The sequence below is a fragment of the Salmo trutta genome, unplaced genomic scaffold (assembly GCF_901001165.1).
Source record: "Salmo trutta unplaced genomic scaffold, fSalTru1.1, whole genome shotgun sequence".
Taxonomy (NCBI): Eukaryota; Metazoa; Chordata; class Actinopteri; order Salmoniformes; family Salmonidae; genus Salmo; species Salmo trutta.
The window spans coordinates 3459541-3482325 of record NW_021823073.1 but is presented as its reverse complement, the minus strand read 5'-3'; the positions used below and the strand labels follow the sequence as shown (position 1 = coordinate 3482325).

The following is a 22785-nucleotide window of genomic DNA, read 5'->3' as shown; positions in this document are numbered from 1 at the left end:
GCGAGCTATACAGACACCTGCCATGTTCGGGGCAACCTAAACTCAGAATTAGTATTAGAAATATTCTCTTACCTATGCTGATCTTCGTCAGAATGCACTCCCAGGACTGCTACTTCCACAAGAAATGTTGTTTTTGTTCGAAATAATCCATATTTATGTACAAATACCTCCGTTTTGTTCATGTGTACAGATCACTTATCCAAAGGCATAACGCGCGAGCGTGGAACCAGAGACGAAAAGGCAAAATGTTCCATTACCGTACTTAGAAGCATGTCAAACGCTGTTTTAAAATCAATCTTTATGGTATTTTTAACGTAAAATTGCGATAATATTCAAACCAGACAATAGCATATTCATTCAAGAAGAAAAAGAAGGAACGGCGTGCTCGCGGGATCCGAGCATATCCAATCCCTTTGTTGCCAGGCAGACCACTCAGTAACTGAGCTCCTATACTCTGCCCAGTGACAGGAGAATGCTCAAACCACTTTCTGAAGGCTGTTGACAGCTAATGGAAGCCTTAGGAAGTGCAACGTCACCCCACAGACACTGTAGTTTTGATAGAGAATCAAAAGAAGAACTACAATTCTCAGACTTTCCACTTCCTGCTTGGATTTTTCTCAGGTTTTTGCCTGCCATATGAGTTCTGTTATACTCACAGACACCATTCAAACAGTTTTAGAAACTTCAGAGTGTTTTCTATCCAAATCTACTAATAATATGCATATTCTAGTTTCTGGGCCAGTTCTGGGTACGTTTTTCATCCGGCCGTGAAAATACTGCCCCCTACACCCCAACAGGTTAAACATGACTGAATGATGTCAAGCTCTGATGTGTCCAGGAGTGGAACATCTGCTAACTAACATAGCATGTCTTATTTAGTCAATAGAGGGTTCATAACAGTCACATTTTCCTCAGTTTCTTCGTTGTTTCCCACACACAGCACATCCACACAAGCAGTTCACCACAAAAATTCAGTAAAATCTACTCAGCATTGGAGGAGGTAAAAAATGTCATGCTCTGAAAGTTCAACAGTGATGAAATCCAGAACTGAATTAAATACTATATTCTCTTGTAGCCCTATGAAATCCAGAACTGAATTAAACACTGTATTCTGTTGTAGCCCTATGAAATCCAGAACTGAATTAAACACTGTATTCTGTTGCAGCCCTATGAAATCCAGAACTGAATTAAACACTGTATTCTGTTGCAGCCCTATGAAATCCAGAACTGAATTAAACACTGTATTCTGTTGCAGCCCTATGAAATCTAGAGCTGAATAAAACACTGTATTCTGTTGTAACCATATGAAATCCAGAACTGAATTAAACACTGTATTCTGTTGTAGCCCTATGAAATACAGAACTGAATTAAACACTGTATTCTGTTGTAGCCCTATGAAATCCAGAACTGAATTAAACACTGTATTCTGTTGTAGCCCTATGAAATCCAGAACTGAATAAAACACTGTATTCTGCTGTAGCTCTATGAAATCCAGAACTGAATTAAACACTGTATTCTGCTGTAGCCCTATGAAATCCAGAACTGAATTAAACACTGTATTCTGCTGTAGCCCTATGAAATCCAGAACTGAATAAAACACTGTATTCTGTTGTAGCCCTATGAAATCCAGAACTGAATTAAACACTGTATTCTGCTGTAGCCCTATGAAATCCAGAACTGAATAAACACTGTATTCTGCTGTAGCCCTATGAAATCCAGAACTGAATTAAACACTGTATTCTGCTGTAGCCCTATGAAATCCAGAACTGAAATCGACACTGTATTCTGCTGTAGCCCTATGAAATCCAGACTCTACTCTGTATTGAACCGCTCATTGGTCCGTAGAGAACATCTAACCCCGACACACCTGGGCAGATTACTTGTATCTTAATGAATCATTTACTAATAGCTCTGGATTTAAATCCCTCTCCCATGTTCATGTTCAGGTCTACAGACAGTCAGTGGTGTGAATAGACCAATGTGTTGTCCCATGAGTATGAATGACTGATCTGTTCATAACAGACTAACTGGCTGACCTGGTCATAACAGACTACTAACTGACTGCTCTGTTCATAACAGACTACTAACTGACTGCTCTGTTCATAACAGACTACTAACTGACTGATCTGTTCATAACAGACTACTAACTGACCTGTTCATAACAGACTACTAACTAACTGACCTGTTCATAACAGACTACTAACTGATCTGTTCATAACAGACTACTAACTCACTGATCTGTTCATAACAGACTACTAACTGACTGATCTGTTTCATAACAGACTACTAACTGACCTGTTCATAACAGACTACTAACTGACTGATCTGTTCATAACAGACTACTAACTCACTGATCTGTTCATAACATACTAACTGACTGACCTGTTCATAACAGACTACTAACTGACTGATCTGTTCATAACAGACTAACTAACTGATCTGTTCGTAACAGACTAACTGACTGATCTGTTCATAACAGACTACTAACTGATCTGTTCATAACAGACTACTAACTGATCTGTTCATAACAGACTAACTGACTGATCTGTTCATAACAGACTAACTGACTGATCTGTTCATTACAGACTAACTGACTGATCTGTTCATAACAGACTACTAACTGACTGATCTGTTCATAACAGACTAACTGACTGATCTGTTCATAACAGACTACTAACTGATCTGTTCATAACAGACTAACTGACTGATCTGTTCATAACAGACTAACTGACTGATCTGTTCATTACAGACTAACTGACTGATCTGTTCATAACAGACTACTAACTGACTGATCTGTTCATAACAGACTAACTGACTGATCTGTTCATAACAGACTAACTGACTGATCTGTTCATTACAGACTAAACTGACTGACTGATCTGTTCATAACAGACTAAACTAACTGATCTGTTCATAACAGACTACTAACTGACTGATCTGTTCATAACAGACTAACTGACTGATCTGTTCATAACAGACTACTAACTGATCTGTTCATAACAGACTACTAACTGACTGATCTGTTCATAACAGACTAACTAACTGATCTGTTCATAACAGACTACTAATAAACTGACTGATCTGTTCATAAACAGACTAACTGACTGATCTGTTCATAACAGACTACTAAACTGATCTGTTCTAACAGACTACTAACTGACTGATCTGTTCATAACAGACTAACTAACCTGATCTGTTCATAACAGACCGACTAACTGACTGATCTGTTTCATAACAGACTACTAACTGACTGTATCTGTTCATAACAGACTAACTGACTGATCTGTTCATAACAGACTAACTGATTGATCTGTTCATTACAGACTAACTAACTGATCTGTTCATAACAGACTACTAACTAACTGATCTGTTCATAACAGACTACTAACTGACCTGTCATAACAGACTACTAACTGACTGATCTGTTCATAACAGACTAACTGACTGATCTGTTCATAACAGACTAACTGACTGATCTGTTCATAACAGACTAACTGACTGATCTGTTCATAACAGACTAACTGATTTCAAGTTTATAGACACAATATTTTCAAATGTGGACAACAGCAATGCATCATGTTTATTGTGTATTCATCAGTGCAAGATCCATGTTAACCAGTGTCTATGACTGTCGTGTGGGTATTACTAAAAACCTGATGAATTGTTTTTGAACCGACTCAGTCAATGTGTTGTGTACCAAGTGGGTTGGTTCAGAGGGTCTGTTTGTTGAACCAGAGATGTATGGGATGTGTTTGGATTTCTCTGACTGTGTTTTTCAGTTTACTTTCCCATGCACTGTGTCACCCCCCATCCTAGCATTCAGTAACCTGAGTATAAGTCATACAACACATTGGGCAACTGATCGCCATTCCTGTCAATATTGCCTGTGCCGCAAACACTACTTTAAATACTTCTAAACAACGCTGTGCAATAGCTGTTGTTCGCTTTTTTGCTACTCTACTGAGTTCTAGAGTCCTGCAGGCTGGTTGAGTTAGAATCTGTGTGGACATTTTCTTAGCTTTAAAGGGCAGTAAGTCATATCATTGATTCAAAGGAACATTGGGCATCTTGTGTGCTTTCTTGCAAAGCGTTGAGTTGTTCCAGACACATACAGATTAGATGAAGCCACGGCTTCCACATCACCTCTCTGTTCCACATGTGACATATGACAGACCTTGTTTCTGTCCTAGGTTATTTAGAGACCCACTTTAATTGATGACACATCCCTTTAAAGTTTAGACGAAGTCTGTAGCCGTAGAAGGATGTCAGTGCCTTCAGGGAACGTGTGTGTCATGCTGTGACATGGATTAATGAAGATGGACTAGGCCGTCACTACTGCACCACCAAACGGTTCCTTCCTGTCTGTCTGGACATTTACTACTGAAATACCTCCATCTGTCGGGCTAGTACGGTTCCTTCCTGTCTTGTCTGGACATTTACTACTGAAATACCTCCATCTTTCGGGCTAGTACGGTTCCTTCCTGTATGTCTGGACATTTACTACTGAAATACCTCCATCTTTCGGGCTAGTACGGTTCCTTCCTGTCTGTCTGGACATTTACTACTGAAATACCACCATCTGTCGGGCTAGTACGGTTCCTTCCTGTCTGTCTGGACATTTACTACTGAAATACCACCATCTGTCGGGCTAGTACGGTTCCTTCCTGTCTGTCTGGACATTTACTACTGAAATACCTACATCTGTCGGGCTAGTACGGTTCCTTCCTGTCTTGTCTGGACATTTACTACTGAAATACCTCCATCTGTCGGGCTAGTACGGTTCCTTCCTGTCTGTCTGGACATTTACTACTGAAATACCTACATTTGTCAAGGGACTGTTAGTACCACGGTCATCATGGGACTGTCAGTACAGCCATCATCATGGACTGTCAGTACAGCCGTCATCATGGACTGTCAGTACAGCCGTCATCATGGACTGTCAGTACAGCCGTCATCATGGGACTGTCAGTACCACCATCATCATGGACTGTCAGTACAGCCGTCATCATGGACTGTCAGTACCAGCATCATCATGGGACTGTCAGTACAGCCGTCATCATGGACTGTCAGTACAGCCGTCATCATGGACTGTCAGTACCACCGTCATCATGGGACTGTCATTACAGCCGTCATCATGGGACCGTCAGTACCACCGTCATCATGGACTGTCAGTACAGCTGTCATCTTGGGACTGTCAGTACAGCTGTCATCTTGGGACTGTCAGTACAGCCGTCATCATGGGACTGTCAGTACCACCATCATCATGGGACTGTCAGTACCACCATCATCATGGACTGTCAGTACCACCGTCATCATGGACTGTCAGTACCACCGTCATCATGGACTGTCAGTACAGCCATCATCATGGGACTGTCAGTACAGCTGTCATCATGGACTGTCAGTACCACTGTCATCATGGGGACTGTCAGTACCACCGTCATCATGGACTGTCAGTACCACCGTCATTATGGACTGTCAGTACAGCCGTCATCATGGGACTGTCAGTACAGCCGTCATCATGGACTGTCAGTACAGCCATCATCATGGACTGTCAGTAAAGCCGTCATCATGGGACTGTCAGTACAGCTGTCATCATGGACTGTCAGTACAGCCGTCATCATGGGACTGTCAATACAGCTGTCATCATGGGACTGTCAGTACAGCCGTCAACATGGGACTGTCAGTACAGCCATCATCATCCCCATCCCCTGTGCTTCTCATGTCAGAGAGATTATCAGAGATATTTCAGGGATGACTGAAGGGCTCGTGTCATTGATCCTCCTTGGGAAACATATACAGTCCTCTGTCTATATGACTGTGTCATTGATCCTCCTTGGGAAACATATACAGTCCTCTGTCTATATGACTGTGTCATTGATCCTCCTTGGGAAACATATACAGTCCTCTGTCTATATGACTGTGTCGTTGATCCTCCTTGGGAAACATATACAGTCCTCTGTCTATATGACTGTGTCGTTGATCCTCCTTGGGAAACATATACAGTCCTCTGTCTTTATGACTGTGTCATTGATCCTCCTTGGGAAACATATACAGTCCTCTGTCTATATGACTGTGTCATTGATCCTCCTTGGAAACATATACAGTCCTCTGTCTATATGACTGTGTCGTTGATCCTCCTTGGGAAACATATACAGTCCTCTGTCTATATGACTGTGTCGTTGATCCTCCTTGGGAAACATATACAGTCCTCTGTCTTTATGACTGTGTCATTGATCCTCCTTGGGAAACATATACAGTCCTCTGTCTATATGACTGTGTCATTGATCCTCCTTGGGAAACATATACAGTCCTCTGTCTATATGACTGTGTCGTTGATCCTCCTTGGGAAACATATACAGTCCTCTGTCTATATGACTGTGTCATTGATCCTCCTTGGGAAACATATACAGTCCTCTGTCTATATGACTGTGTCATTGATCCTCCTTGGGAAAGATATACAGTCCTCTGTCTATATGACTGTGTCGTTGATCCTCCTTGGGAAACATATACAGTCCTCTGTCTATATGACTGTGTCATTGATCCTCCTTGGGAAACATATACAGTCCTCTGTCTATATGACTGTGTCGTTGATCCTCCTTGGGAAACATATACAGTCCTCTGTCTATATGACTGGAGGCATATCTTGTGCTGGGATTTTGAGTAGAAGTATCATCTGAAGCATAATACTAGTGTGGGGTTTTCTGATATGCTTGTAGGACTATGAAAGGGTCATCTAGCAGAGCATGCTCTTTGAAACTGGTATCCTCTTCCATACTCATAAAGATGTTCTCTGCTTACTGAATGTGCTGTCCCAGTGCTGAACAGCCCTCATAGTGTTATTACTGAATGTGCTGTCCCAATGCTGAACAGCCCTCGTAGTGTTATTACTGAATGTGCTGTCTCAGTGCTGAACAGCCCTCGTAGTGTTATTACTGAATGTGCTGTCCCAGTGCTGAACAGCCCTCGTAGTGTTATTACTGAATGTGCTGTCCCAGTGCTGAACAGCCCTCGTAGTGTTATTACTGAATGTGCTGTTCCAGTGCTGAACAGCCCTCATAGTGTTATTACTAAATGTGCTGTCCCAGTGCTGAACAGCCCTCATAGTGTTATTACTGAATGTGCTGTCCCAGTGCTAAACAGCCCTCGTAGTGTTATTACTGAATGTGCTGTCCCAGTGCTGAACAGCCCTCATAGTGTTATTACTGAATGTGCTGTCCCAGTGCTGAACAGCCCTCATAGTGTTATTACTGAATGTGCTGTCCCAGTGCTGAACAGCCCTCATAGTGTTATTACTGAATGTGCTGTCCCAGTGCTAAACAGCCCTCGTAGTGTTATTACTGAATGTGCTGTCCCAGTGCTAAACAGCCCTCGTAGTGTTATTACTGAATGTGCTGTCCCAGTGCTGAACAGCCCTCGTAGTGTTATTACTGAATGTGCTGTCCCAGTGCTGAACAGCCCTCATAGTGTTATTACTGAATGTGCTGTCCCAGTGCTGAACAGCCCTCATAGTGTTATTACTGAATGTGCTGTCCCAGTGCTAAACAGCCCTCGTAGTGTTTATTACTGAATGTGCTGTCCCAGTGCTGAACAGCCCCTCGTAGTGTAATTACTGAATGTGCTGTCCCAGTGCTAAACAGCCCTCGTAGTGTTATTACTGAATGTGCTGTCCCAGTGCTGAACAGCCCTCGTAGTGTAATTACTGAATGTGCTGTCCCAGTGCTGAACAGCCCTCGTAGTGTTATTACTGAATGTGCTGTCCCAGTGCTAAATAGCCCTCGTAGTGTTATTACTGAATGTGCTGTCCCAGTGCTGAACAGCCCTCGTAATGTTATTACTGAATGTGCTGTCCCAGTGCTGAACAGCCCTCGTAGTGTTATTACTGAATGTGTTGTCCCAGTGCTGAACAGCCCTCGTAGTGTTATTACTGAATGTGCTGTCCCAGTGCTGAAACGCCCTCATAGTGTTATTACTGAATGTGCTGTCCCAGTGCTGAACAGCCCTCGTAGTGTTATTACTGAATGTGCTGTCCCAGTGCTGAACAGCCCTCGTAGTGTTATTACTGAATGTGCTGTCCCAGTGCTGAACAGCCCTCGTAGTGTTATTACTGAATGTGCTGTCCCAGTGCTGAACAGCCCTCGTAGTGTTATTACTGAATGTGCTGTCTCAGTGCTGAACAGCCCTCGTAATGTTATTACTGAATGTGCTGTCCCAGTGCTGAACAGCCCTCGTAGTGTTAATACTGAATGTGCTGTCCCAGTGCTGAACAGCCCTCATAGTGTTATTACTGAATGTGCTGTCCAGTGCTGAACAGCCCTCGTAGTGTTATTACTGAATGTGCTTGTCCCAGTGCTGAACAGCCCTCGTAGTGTTATTACTGAATGTGCTGTCCCAGTGCTGAACAGCCCTCGTAGTGTTATTACTGAATGTGCTGTCCCAGTGCTGAACAGCCCTCGTAGTGTTATTACTGAATGTGCTGTCCCAGTGCTAAACAGCCCTCATAGTGTTATTACTGAATGTGCTGTCCCAGTGCTGAACAGCCCTCGTAGTGTTATTACTGAATGTGCTGTCTCAGTGCTGAACAGCCCTCGTAATGTTATTACTGAATGTGCTGTCCCAGTGCTGAACAGCCCTCGTAGTGTTAATACTGAATGTGCTGTCCCAGTGCTGAACAGCCCTCATAGTGTTATTACTGAATGTGCTGTCCCAGTGCTGAACAGCCCTCGTAGTGTTATTACTGAATGTGCTGTCCCAGTGCTGAACAGCCCTCGTAGTGTTATTACTGAATGTGCTGTCCCAGTGCTGAACAGCCCTCGTAGTGTTATTACTGAATGTGCTGTCCCAGTGCTGAACAGCCCTCGTAGTGTTATTACTGAATGTGCTGTCCCAGTGCTAAACAGCCCTCATAGTGTTATTACTGAATGTGCTGTCCCAGTGCTGAACAGCCCTCGTAGTGTTATTACTGAATGTGCTGTCCCAGTGCTGAACAGCCCTCGTAGTGTTATTACTGAATGTGCTGTCTCAGTGCTGAACAGCCCTCGTAGTGTTATTACTGAATGCGCTGTCCCAGTGCTGAACAGCCCTCGTAGTGTTATTACTGAATGTGCTGTCCCAGTGCTGAACAGCCCTCGTAGTGTTATTACTGAATGTGTTGTCCCAGTGCTGAACAGCCCTCGTAGTGTTATTACTGAATGTGCTGTCCCAGTGCTAAACAGCCCTCGTAGTGTTATTACTGAATGTGTTGTCCCAGTGCTGAACAGCCCTTGTAGTGTTATTACTGAATGTGTTGTCCCAGTGCTGAACAGCCCTCGTAGTGTTATTACTGAATGTGCTGACCCAGTGCTGAACAGCCCTCATAGTGTTATTACTGAATGTGCTGTCCCAGTGCTAAATAGTGTTTTTCTGTGTTATGTGCATTCTGTTAATATCTCTACATCTGTCTGGATTAACATTCCTACAGCGGCCAGAGGTCAGTGCACTAATTGTTCATGTCGTAGAGGGATTCCAACACTTTCTTCTGTCTGTTTTACAGGCCGTTGGGGGCTCAGGGGCGATCAGCCTTGTTAAGCAGGCTAAGCAGGCGCCTCAAAGGCAGTCTTAACCCCTAAGTGGCACCTAGCGAGACTAGCAGAGTTTAAGAGGAGGTAACTGACATCATGTGGGCAGAGGTTGAAAAACAAGCTTCACTTTCAATCTGTAAATTAGATTTCATATTGACATGACTTTCATATTCTTTTATTATTTTGTAATTTGGGAGTGGCGCAGCGGTCTAAGGCACTGCATCTCAGCGCAAGACGTGTCACTACAGTCCCTGGTTTGAATCCAGGCGTGATTGGGAGTCCCATACGGCGACGCACAATTGGCCCAGTGTTGTCCGGATTTGGCCGGGGTAGAATTTGTTCTTAACTGACTTGTCTAGTTAAATAAAGGTTAAATAATAAATACAAATTATTGTGGAAAAATTCTCATGGACAGATAAAAAGGCGAGAATCTGTCAAGGCTTGCATAGAATTATGTGATTACAAGCAGCAGTAGTTCCTGGTTTGGGGTTTTTGTCGTTGATTATTTGGACGAATCAGGATTGGGCGATTGGCGGTGCTTAAACTGGTGCTGTGAATTTCAACCCCATGTGCGGATAATACAAATTTTCCACTAGATACCACAGTCACAAAGTCATAATTGTCTGTATCATAAAATGTATGATAACAAAAATGTGCTTTTTGGCTGTGATAAACACAGGTGAAATTAGCAGAAGGGAGGGGTATGGCCGAGGTTCCGTTTGCGAGGGAGGAGACGTCGCTTCCTTCCTTTGCACAATTGTTAAAGCTGCAGTATGTAACTTTTTGGGTCGACCTGACCAAATTCACATAGAATTGTGAGTTATAGATCTGTCATTCTCATTGAAAGCAAGTCTAAGAAGCGGAGTGTAACGGGCGTCGTATAGGGGGACCAAGGCGCAGCGTGTTGAGTGCTCATCTTGAATTTTAATGAAATCGAACACTTAGACAAATAAACGACAGCCAACAGTTCTGTCAGGTTACACAAACGAAACAGAAAACAACTACCCACGAAAACCAAGTGGGAAAAGGCTGCCTAAGTATGGCTTCCAATCAGAGACAACGATAGACAGCTGCCTCTGATTGGAAACCATACCCGGCCAAAACATAGAAACAAAAACATAGAATGCCCACCCCCATCACACCCCGACCTAACTAAACAGAGAAAAAACAGTTCTCCTAGGTCAGGGCGTGACAGATGTATGCTATTTCTATGCTTCCCGTGCTTAAGTTCCATTTTTTTGTCTTTTACTTTCGATTTTGTACACCAGCTTCAAACAGCTGAAAATACAATCATTTAGGTTAAAGATCTACTACTGCTTGATTTGGCACATAAACTGATATCAGGAGAACTATAAGAACTTTACAAATCAGGAAATGGTGGAGCGATTCCTGCATATTGCTCCTTTAACTACATTCCCCACAGAAGTACTTCTGGGTAAGCGAGATGAATTATTGTGTCAGATAGTCATCTTCAAGTTCAGTGGGCGGATAGTCTCTCTGTACAGTCAGTGAATGAGTAAGTTTTCCAATATATTCATTACACATGGAAGTTAAACTTGAAAAGTTAACACGAGTGGATGGTAGAATGACTGACTCTGCCTGCCACTGTGTTGCTGCTGATGACAGGCCTCTGAGGGATCGGTGCATGTCAGGCCAGGGTAGGAAGTAAGAATAGCCTTCTGAGACACCATAGAGTAGGTCACAGATGAGACAAAATGTCATCACAGGGTCACAGACCACCCAGGCTGACAGACAGACAGACAGACAGACAGACAGACAGCTCACACACATGCACACTGTAACACACACATACAGTTTGTTTGAGTAGGCAGCAGAAGACAACATATTCAATCATGCAGAGCAGCTGACCTCCTTTAGATGTCCAATATGGAACATCACAACACTGCTATATCATTTAGGACAGTAAGCCTGGTAAATAGTATTATGATAAGCTATAGTAGCAGCCGCAGGGACCACGGCTGTCAGGTGTAAAGATGTATGCTTTAAAGGGGGGTCTACAATACTAGATAGCCTGTCTCTACATATGACATCACTGAATCCAGTTGTAACAGGTTGATACGATTAGAATTAATCAAGAGAATTTACAGTATTTACATATTAGATGACATCATTTCCTCAAGTTCATGTAAACATTGTTGAAACATTAAAATGTGTTAATACATAATTGATAGACTGTAATGTTTCTAACATGTTTAGGACAGACGGTGCTGCAGGACAGAGGTTTATAACATGTTTAGGACAGACCGTGATGCAGGACAGAGGTTTATAACATGTTTAGGGCAGACCGTGATGCAGGACAGAGGTTTATAACATGTTTAGGACAGACGGTGCTGCAGGACAGAGGTTTATAACATGTTTAGGACAGACCGTGCTGCAGGACAGAGGTTTATAACATGTTTAGGGCAGACCGTGATGCAGGACAGAGGTTTATAACATGTTTAGGACAGACGGTGCTGCAGGACAGAGGTTTCTAACATGTTTAGGGCAGACCGTGATGCAGGACAGAGGTTTATAACATGTTTAGGACAGACCGTGATGCAGGACAGAGGTTTATAACATGTTTAGGACAGACCGTGATGCAGGACAGAGGTTTATAACATGTTTAGGACAGACCGTGATGCAGGACAGAGGTTTATAACATGTTTAGGACAGACCGTGATGCAGGACAGAGGTTTATAACATGTTTAGGACAGACGGTGCTGCAGGACAGAGGTTTATAACATGTTTAGGACAGACCGTGATGCAGGACAGAGGTTTATAACATGTTTAGGACAGACCGTGATGCAGGACAGAGGTTTATAACATGTTTAGGACAGACCGTGATGCAGGACAGAGGTTTATAACATGTTTAGGACAGACCGTGATGCAGGACAGAGGTTTATAACATGTTTAGGACAGACCGTGATGCAGGACAGAGGTTTATAACATGTTTAGGACAGACCGTGATGCAGGACAGAGGTTTATAACATGTTTAGGACAGACTGTGATGCAGGACAGAGGTTTCCCTTGATACCATGTATAACTCATACCCCATAGAGTCCCTGTTCACTTTGGTCCTTCTGAAAAGATACCTCACTGAAAAGGTTCACTAGGCTTGGCTGGACTCCTCACTGAAAAGGTTCACTAGGCTTGGCTGGACTCCTCACTGAAAAGGTTCACTAGGCTTGGCTGGACTCCTCACTGAAAAGGTTCACTAGGCTTGGCTGGACTCCTCACTGAAAAGGTTCACTAGGCTTGGCTGGACTCCTCACTGAAAAGGTTCACTAGGCTTGGCTGGATTCCTCACTGAAAAGGTTCACTAGGCTTGGCTGGACTCCTCACTGAAAAGGTTCACTAGGCTTGGCTGGACTCCTCACTGAAAAGGTTCACTAGGCTTGGCTGGATTCCTCACTGAAAAGGTTCACTAGGCTTGGCTGGATTCCTCACTGAAAAGGTTCACTAGGCTTGGCTGGATTCCTCACTGAAAAGGTTCACTAGGCTTGGCTGGATTCCTCACTGAAAAGGTTCACTAGGCTTGGCTGGATTCCTCACTGAAAAGGTTCACTAGGCTTGGCTGGATTCCTCACTGAAAAAGGTTCACTAGGCTTGGCTGGATTCCTCATGAAAGGTTCACTAGGCTTGGTGGATCCTCACTGAAAAGGTTCACTAGGCTTGGCTGGATTCCTCACTGAAAAGGTCACTAGGCTCTGGCTGGATCCTCACTGAAAAGGTTCACTAGACTTGGCTGGATTCCTCACTTGAAAAGGTTCACTAGACTTGGCTGGATTCCTCACTGAAAATGTTCACAGACTTGGCTGGCATTACACAGGTCATTCTGTCCTTTTGTCCTAGTATCCATCACGTTATGTTTATCCTGTGGATTCTTCGCAACAGCTTTGTAATGGATGGTCAGTCACACTATGTTGTTTGAATCCAACCCAGTTAACCCAATGGTATCCTAAGGAATGAATCCAACCCAGTTAACCATGGTATCCTCAGGAATGAATCCAACCCAGTAACCATGGTATCCTCAGGAATGAATCCCAACCCAGTTAACCATGGTATCCTCAGGAATGAATCCAACCCAGTTAACCATGGTATCCTCAGGAATGAATCCAACCCAGTTAACCATGGTATCCTCAGGAATGAATCCAACCCAGTTACCATGGTATCCTCAGGAATGAATCCAACCCAGTTAACCATGGTATCCTCAGGAATGAATCCAACCCAGTTAACCATGGTATCCTCAGGAATGAATCCAACCCAGTTAACCATGGTATCCTCAGGAATGAATCCAACCCAGTTGACCATGGTATCCTCAGGAATGAATCCAACCCAGTTGACCATGGTATCCTCAGGAATGAATCCAACCCAGTTAACCATGGTATCCTCAGGAATGAATCCAACCCAGTTGACCATGGTATCCTCAGGAATGAATCCAACCCAGTTGACCATGGTATCCTCAGGAATGAATCCAACCCAGTTAACCATGGTATCCTCAGGAATGAATCCAACCCAGTTAACCATGGTATCCTCAGGAATGAATCCAACCCAGTTAACCATGGTATCCTCAGGAATGAATCCAACCCAGTTAACCATGGTATCCTCAGGAATGAATCCAACCCAGTTAACCATGGTATCCTCAGGAATGAATCCAACCCAGTTGACCATGGTATCCTCAGGAATGAATCCAACCCAGTTAACCATGGTATCCTCAGGAATGTTTGATTGTAATGATGCCCTCTAGGAACCAACGAAGAAGTCATCATTTTATCCTCTCTCTCTCTCTCTCTCTCTCTCTCTCTCTCTCTCTCTCTCTCTCTCTCTCTCTCTCTCTCTCTCTCTCTCTCTCTCTCTCTCTCTCTCTCTCTCTCTCTCTCCTCCTCTCTCTCTCTCTCTCTCTCTCTCTCTCTCTCTCTCTCTCTCTCTCTCTCTCTCTCTCTCTCTCTCTCTCTCTCTCTCTCTCTCTCTCTCTCTCTCTCTCTCTCTCCTCTCTCTCTCTCTCTCTCTCTCTCTCTCTCTCTCTCTCTCTCTCTCTCTCTCTCTCTCTCTCAATTTCAATTTTCAATTTTCAATTTAAGAGGCTTTATTGGCATGGGAAAGATATGTTTACATTGCCAAAGCAAGATAATAAACAATACAAAATGAACAGTAAACATTACACTCACAAAAGTTCCATAGGAATAGAGACATTTCAAATGTCATATTATGTCTATATACAGTGTTATAATGATGTGCAAATAGTTACAAAAGGGAAAATAAATAAACATAAATATGAGTTGTATTTAAAATGGTGTTTGTTCTTCACTAGTAGCCCTTTTCTTGTGGCAACAGGTCACACATCTTGCTGCTGTGATGTCACACTGTGGTATTTCACCCAATAGATATGGGAGTTTATCAAAATTGGATTTGTTTTCAAATTCTTTGTGGGTCTGTGTAATTTGAGGGAAATATGTGTCTCTAATATGGTCATACATTTGGCAGGAAGTTAGGAAGTGCAGTTCAGTTTCCACGTCATTTTGTGGGCAGTGTGCACATAGCCTGTCTTCTCTTGAGAGCCAGGTCTGCCTTTGGCTGCCTTTCTCAATAGCAAGGCTATACTCACTGAGTCTGTACATAGTCAAAGATTTCCTTAATTTTGGGTCAGTCACGGTGGTCAGGTATTCTGCCACTGTGTACTCTCTGTTAAGGGCCCCAAAAATTATTTCCAATGTGTCAAGTAATTATCTTTTTGTTTTCTCATGATTTGGTTGGGTCTAATTGTGATGCTGGGTCTAATTGTGAGCTGGGGCTCTGTGGGGTGTGTTTGTGTTTGTGAACAGAGCCCCAGGACCAGCTTTCTTAGGGGACTCTTCTCCAGGTTCATTGCTCTGTAGGTGATGGCTTTGTTATGGAAGGTTTGGGAATCACTTCCTTTTAGGTGGTTATAGAATTTAAAACCTGTTGAGGATCTTATCCCGATCTTATCCCGGTATTGGGATTCATTGTCATGTGACCATGGCGGGGAATTCAAAACTGCAAGAGTAATCATTTCAAAAAATCAAATAATCAACTATTTTCCTCCATTTGAAAGATATATCTCCTAAATCTAACCACGCTGTCCGATTTTCAGAGGCATTACGGAGAATGCATAAAGTTAGGTTATGTGAGGAGAGTACATTGACAATAGCTGCGTGTAATGTTTAGCCAATTCAAAGAAGGGCATCAACAGACAGAAAACTAGCTAGAATTATGCACTTACCTTTGACAATCTGCATCAGATGACACTCATAGGACATTATGTTATACAATACATGCATTTTTAGTTCCATCAAGTTCATATTTATATCCAAAAACAGCATTTACAGTCGCGGTGAAATTCAGAATTTTTTTTCGGCTCGAATGCACCCAGTGAATCCAGCATTACAAATCACGGAATTACTATTCGAAAACATTGGTAAATTATAATATTGTCATTCAAAGAATAATATATTATCATCTCGTAATTGCTACCGAATGGCCAGATCTCAAAATAACTTTACTGGGAAATCACATTTTGCATAAACTGGGTACTATGCTAACAACAATAAGCTATATGCTAAGCTAAGCTAAGCTATACCGTTAGCATTAGCATCATCTAATATCGATAATAACATTCTAAATATCCCCTTACCTTTGATTATCTCCATCAGAAGGCGCTGCCAGAGATCCCAGGTCCAGAACAAATGTGGTTTCTTTTGACAAAGTTCATAATTTATGTCCAAATAGTTAGCGTTCAGTAGGCTCCCACAAAATGAGGTGGGCAGTGTAAAGTCACGTCGAAAAGCTAAAGAAAACCTAGTAAATAATCTATTTACGTTTGTTTAAACATGTCAAACGTTGTTCAGCATTAATCTTTTGGTCCATTTTTAACGTGAAACATCAGTAAACATCAGTAATATTTTCACACAACCTATCAAGTGTCTAGAATAAACGATAATGACAAAGGCACTCTTCTCAGATTCATGCGCAGGCGCAAAAATGAAGTGATGACGTGTCAACTTGTAAGCTTTCTAATTCGGTCTGTATTCATGACAGATGCTTCCAACAACTTTCTAAAGATCGTTGACATCTAGTGGAAGCAGTAGGAGTTGCGAACTGAATCCTTTCTCACTGTGGTATCTTTAAAACAATGACACTAAATAGTACAGTCACAAAATTCTCATTTTTTTTAATCTATTTTTCACAGGTTTTTGCCTGCAATATGAGTTTTGTTATACTTACAGACACCATTCAAACTGTTTTAGAAAATTCAGAGTGTTTTCTATCCAAACCTAAACAATAATATGCATATTCTAGCTTCTGAGTTGGTGTAGGAGGCAGTTAAAAATGCGCACATATTTTTTTCCAAAATTCTCAATACTGCCCCCTGGCCTCAACAGTTAACAGCTATTTTTCTAGATTTTGATCATTAATCTGCAGGTATTATTTGGTGTTTTACGTTGTACACAGAGGATATTTTTGCAGAATTCTGCATGCACTCTCTCAATTTGGTGTTTGTCCCATTTTGTGAATTCTTGGTCGGAATTCTCTCTCTCCTCTCTCGCTTTCTCTTTTCACATGAACCTGTCTATGTTTATGTGCTGTTTAAAATATAGAAAATAAAATACAAATGTATTGAATAGAAATGTTTTCAGAGTAACATCAAGCTGACATTTTACTTATGTATGCTAAGAGGAATTCAGTAAGTCTGTGTACAGTCAGATGAAAGGGCATTCACAGACTAAACATTCATCTAATATCACTGGCATTAATCCAGAGGCCATTCAAGTAAGGACACTGAAATCTCCTTTCTTGTCTTACATAATGTTGAAATGTTGAGCACACCGACACAGACAGAATGCAAATGAAAGGGTGTATTTCCAACACCAGCTAACAGCTGCAGCAGTATGTGAAGGTGAACCTCTGCACAGTCTGGGCCAGAGTCAGTCACTCTCTCAACACTGTCTTGATGGGTTGATCAATCCTTCAGGTTTCACAGCAAATAACACAGCAATCATGGCTAGCTGCTATTCTTTATATGTGTTCAGTTTCCAGAAAGTGGAAACTCTTACAACCCATGCCAATCTATTTCTATGTAAACCTAGTTTATGTTCAGACTTTATGTAGGCATTCATCTCTAGGTCTGTTCTTGAAGGATTTATGTATTTGGTAAATGAATACATGTCACTGAGAGTTTTTCCACTGGGGAAAGGAATATTTTGTCACACACAATCAGCAATCAGCAAGTTCATAAAGCTATTGAACTTGTGGTGTTAAATGTTGCTAGTGGAAAGAGATCTAGAGGAACCAGGTGTGGTCTGTCCGTCCCTAGTGGAATCTAAACCCCTTATAACAGACTTCAAAGAGCCAGCTAATAGTATATTTATTGGGTGTTGCTCCTAAAGAGTTATCCCCACAAGAGGACAGTGATTATGTGGAACTGATTTAGGTTTGTATAAAACAGTTTAATAAATTACAAATATGTTTCCATTCTAGCCTCTTCATTTTATTGGAGTGATTTTATAATATGTGTAACAGTTAATTAATAACAAATAGCAGAGTCAAAATTGTAATAACCACTTTAGTTCTTAAAAGTCAAAATATTGATATTGAAAAACATTTTCATTTGCCATGTCTTGACAATAGTCCATGTACCATATGTGTAGATTAACACAATGGATATGGGATGGATAAGGTGAAGACCCCACATCTTCCCGATCCCCCTGCATCTCTCTGCACTGACGTTCCAATGGTTACGCATAATACACGCCTACAGAAACTCCCGAAGCTGCAAGAGGACGAAAAGAGCGGCATTCGTTCTCAGTAGTATGTCGATTCTACCGGGCTACACATCCAATTCTGAGCCCGAATGTAGCGTTTATCTAGAATAACAAGTGGAATATTCTTCAGTTCATTTACCCACGAAGTTCGGGAGGCGTTTTAATTGGGTAAGTGTTGTTTTCAGAGATTGCGGTGCAGTTTTTCAAAATGATTCTTTAGGTTGCACAATGAAATGAGATATGAGACGTAAAACAGCTGTGATCCACAAAAACAACTCTCCTTATCTGCATGCTTCCTACCTGTCTATATTTCCAACAGACACATCCGTGCGCGTTTTAGTTGATTACTAGTCAAATGTAAGTTGTTTGGAAACTGTTCGTTTTATCTACAGTGGTCTCTGTACTATATAAAATACGATTAGCTCTCTATCTCGTTTTAAACTATTTCAAACTGAGTTTTCTCAAATTCAGCAGATTACGAATTGTGAGCATTCCATTATTTTAAGTGATCCCCATTCAAAGGGGATGAGATTGCAGAGCTGTCAAACTGATTTAGGGAATACTTAAAGTAGTAACGTTAGCAGGTGCATGGCACAGGTTTAGGAACTGCAATGCCAGTGCAGTGCTGCCATATGCGCCTAGCCCATAAATAATCCACTGAGTGTAAATTTACTTATAGCTGCCTCAGCACCATGAAAGACAATCGACACACTGAACAGAGAGAGCAGGAATTCTTCTCTCCAGATTTAACAGTTGGCCATATTGTTGTATTTTATTGTATTGTAGCTAAATCAGGTTTGCTAGTGCTAAAATCGGTCAGATATGTGGAAGGGCTGGGCCGGGATGGGAAACTCTCTTCTACAGCTGTGTGGTAGGCCTACATTAAACAAGTGAGGTACACTACAGTGTTAAGTGGTGTTATTATGGCTGTAGGAATGACAGGGTTTCAAACACAGCAGGCTGCCCTGAGGCTTCTACCATCAGCAGGTTCACTAGAACCATACTGTAGAATTACTACAGTCCAGGTGTGCAGAGTCCACACACTGACATCACTGTACACACATGTTCCTGCAGCCCACTGTCAGATTGTTTTCTGTTGCAAACATTTTTTAAATCCTGTTTTTGCTTTGTGATTATGGGGTATTGTGTGGGGAAAAAAACAATTTAATCAATTTTGGAATACGGCTGTAATGTAATAAAATGTGGAAAAAGTAAAGTGGTCGTCGGAATACTTTCCGAATGCAGTGTATTTGGCATTTTCTCAGGAAGTCTGTCTGGCCTCTCCTAGAAATACATCTGCATGTGTTCTCAATTTATCTTCAATTCCAGTCTGTATTTTCCCAACTACTTAAAAAGATGCATCATGCGTCATGCTATAACTTTTAAATAAATAGGTATTGGGAAGCATTCTAAACAAGTTGTTTGCCGGAATTCCTTTTAAACTCACTCAAGTAAAAACATGTCTATTTGTGGTCTGGCTGGCCATCACAGAGGCAGTCTATCTGTGTGTGAGAGTGTGGAACGGGGGGTGTGAGTGTGGCTGTTGTGAGTCTTGTAATTTAGATTTTTCCTTTCCTTAATATGCAGAAGTCAGTGGTCTCTCCTCTCCCCCTCTCTTGCTCTCTCTCGCTCTCCCTTTTCATGTAAAGGCCATGCAACAGAAATTCCATTTGTACAGCACCCTAACTGGGGAGGGACAGCCTCTGGCCCCTGTAGTCCAAAGCGGGCCTCTCTCTTACAAATCACTTAATTAGAGATGGAAGTAGTGGAACCACAGGGGCAGGAAGAAGAGATGAGGGAGAAGTAGAGAATCAAAGTCTGTGACTCCAGGCAGCCAGAGGTCCAGAGGCCCAGAGGCCCAGCGGCCCAGAGGTCCAGAGGCCCAGAGGCCCAGAGACCCAGCGGCCCAGAGGCCCAGAGGCCCAGAGGTCCAGAGGCCCAGAGGCCCAGAAGCCCAGAGCCTGCTGTGTGTCAATCCGTCCGCTGGTCCATTCATGACTTCATAGCCTCACACCACCTGTCTGCCTGTCTACACCAATCTCAGCACCCAGCATTAAGGCCTAGATTCAATCAGATCAAGCATTAACCGGCGATAGCCGACACCCACATAGCTGATGTTTTGGCAGTGTCGGAGGTGTCAAATCGGTGAGCAGCTACTCTTGATCATTGTCACGAAGCCACACCCATCCCACTCACAGTAGAAGTTCAGAATTGTATTTTATTTATTTCACCTTTATTTAACCAGGTAGGCAAGTTGTGAACAAGTTCTCATTTACAATTGCGACCTGGCCAAGATAAAGCAAAGCAGTTCGACACATATAACAACACAGAGTTGCACATGGAGTAAAACAAACATACAGTCAATAATACAGTAGAAATATAAGTCTATATACGATGTGAGCAAATGAGGTGAGATAAGGGAGGTAAATGCAAAAAAGGCCATGGTGGCAAAGTAAATACAATATAGCAAGTAAAACACTGGAATGGTAGATTTGACAGTAGATGAGTGTACAAAGTAGAAATACTGGTGTGCAAAGGAGCTAAATAAATAAATACAGAAGGGGAAGAGGTAGAATGAGAAAGTGTAGGCTATATCTCAAATTTAAAATCATTAATCAATATGAGGATTTCTATCAGCCTAATCAAGGTGTAGATTACATCTCACATTCCAGTGTTCAAACAAGGCTGCATGGGATTTATCTTAATCCGACTCCGTGCAGCCAATGGCCATGCCCACTTTATGTATAATGCCAGGAACCACTTGTGGATCTGACAAAACAACCACTATGTGGATGTAGGCTAAAGCGGATCTGATTGAATAGAGCCCTAAATCAGCTTGGCATCATAAAGGAATGTTCTAGGTCATCATAAAGCATCATAAAGAATGTTCTAGGTCATCATAAAGCATCATAAAGGAATGTTCTAGGTCATCATAAAGGAATGTTAAAGGTCATCATAAAGGAATGTTCTAGGTCATCATAAAGCATAATAAAGAATGTTCTAGGTCATCATAAAGCATCATAAAGGAATGTTCTACGTCATCATAAAGGAATGTTCTAGGTCATCATAAAGCATCATAAAGAATGTTCTAGGTCATCATAAAGGAATGTTCTAGGTCATCATAAAGGAATGTTCTACGTCATCATAAAATAATGTTATATGTCATCATAAAAGAATGTTCTACGTCATGATAAAGGAATGTTCAATGTCATCATAAAGGAATGTTCTACGCCATCATAAAGGAATGTTCTACGTCATCATAAAGGAATGTTCTACGTCATGATAAAGGAATGTTCTACGTCATCATAAAGGAATGTTCTACGTCATCATAAAGGAATGTTCTACGTCATCATAAAGGAATGTTCTACATCATCATAAAGGAATGTTCTACGTCATCAAAAAGGAATGTTCTACGCCATCATAAAGGAATGTTCTACATCATGATAAAGGGCAGGACGGTACAGTAATAGAACCAACAGGATGTCCGGAGCTCTTGGAGAGTAGACCATATCTCAACGACTAGCACCATATCACCAGCAGCCTCCCAGACAGCCTCTTGACGTTCCACAGTGACACTGAAGGGCACAACGCCTCCGCCATACATTTCTCTGTGCCAGTCCTACTACTTCTCTAGCAGTCAGTCCCAAAGACCAGGCACGTAGAGGTACAGTATGGCCTTCAGTCCATTGAAACATAGAGTACACTCTTAGAAAAAAGGGTTCCAAAAGGGTTCTTCGGCTGTCCCCATAGGATAACCTTTTTTGGTTACAGGTAGAACCTGTTCTACATGGAACCAAAAGGGTTCTACTTGGAACCCAAAAGGGTTCTACCTGCAACTAAAAAGGGGTTCTTCAAAGGGTTCTCCTATGGGGACAGCCGAAGAACCCTTTAAGGTTCTAGATAGCTCCTTTTTTTCTAATAGTGTATTGTATAGTGAGTGACTTCCTGTACAACGAACAGCAGCAGGTTCTTAACCCAGCCTGCCCTCTGTATAACCACCATATCTACTCCCACAATACGGCCCTGTCTATGGAGTTACCAGAGGGTTAAGAGACCCTACAGTTGACTTACAGCACCTCAAAGTGGTCCAGCAATCTGTGCTCTACGCACCATTCCATCTTGAATTTTAATGGAATGGATTTTGATTTAAAGCTTAATTGCGACCAGTCTTTCTTTGGAATCCAAAACCAATGATTTTGTTACATGAGACATATGCTATGTGACCTGAGGGAAATTCCTTTTGACCAGGTTATTATCATCTTCCAGATCAGCACTACACTTAGACTGAGTTGCTGTCTCTTCAGGGCCAATAGTTAAGCTGTTGTTGTCATTTGGGATTAAGGTATAATTTATTTGAACAAACCCGAGCCTCTTTTAGTCATTTTCATCATCTCTTATCCAGAATGACTTACAGTAGGGAGTGCATAGATATTCCTACTGGTCCCCCA

At 42.1% G+C, this 22785-nt stretch overlaps 1 protein-coding gene across 1 annotated transcript in view; it reads left to right on the top strand.

Moving 5' to 3' along the window:
* The first annotated feature begins 18250 nt into the window (after window positions 1-18250).
* LOC115188706 (ly6/PLAUR domain-containing protein 6-like) overlaps window positions 18251-22785 on the top strand; it is a 57750-nt gene continuing 53215 nt past the window's right edge. The window contains exon 1 of the mRNA XM_029747432.1: window positions 18251-18505. The gene's annotated coding sequence lies outside the window, so the exon portion shown is untranslated. The remainder of the gene's footprint in view (window positions 18506-22785) is intronic.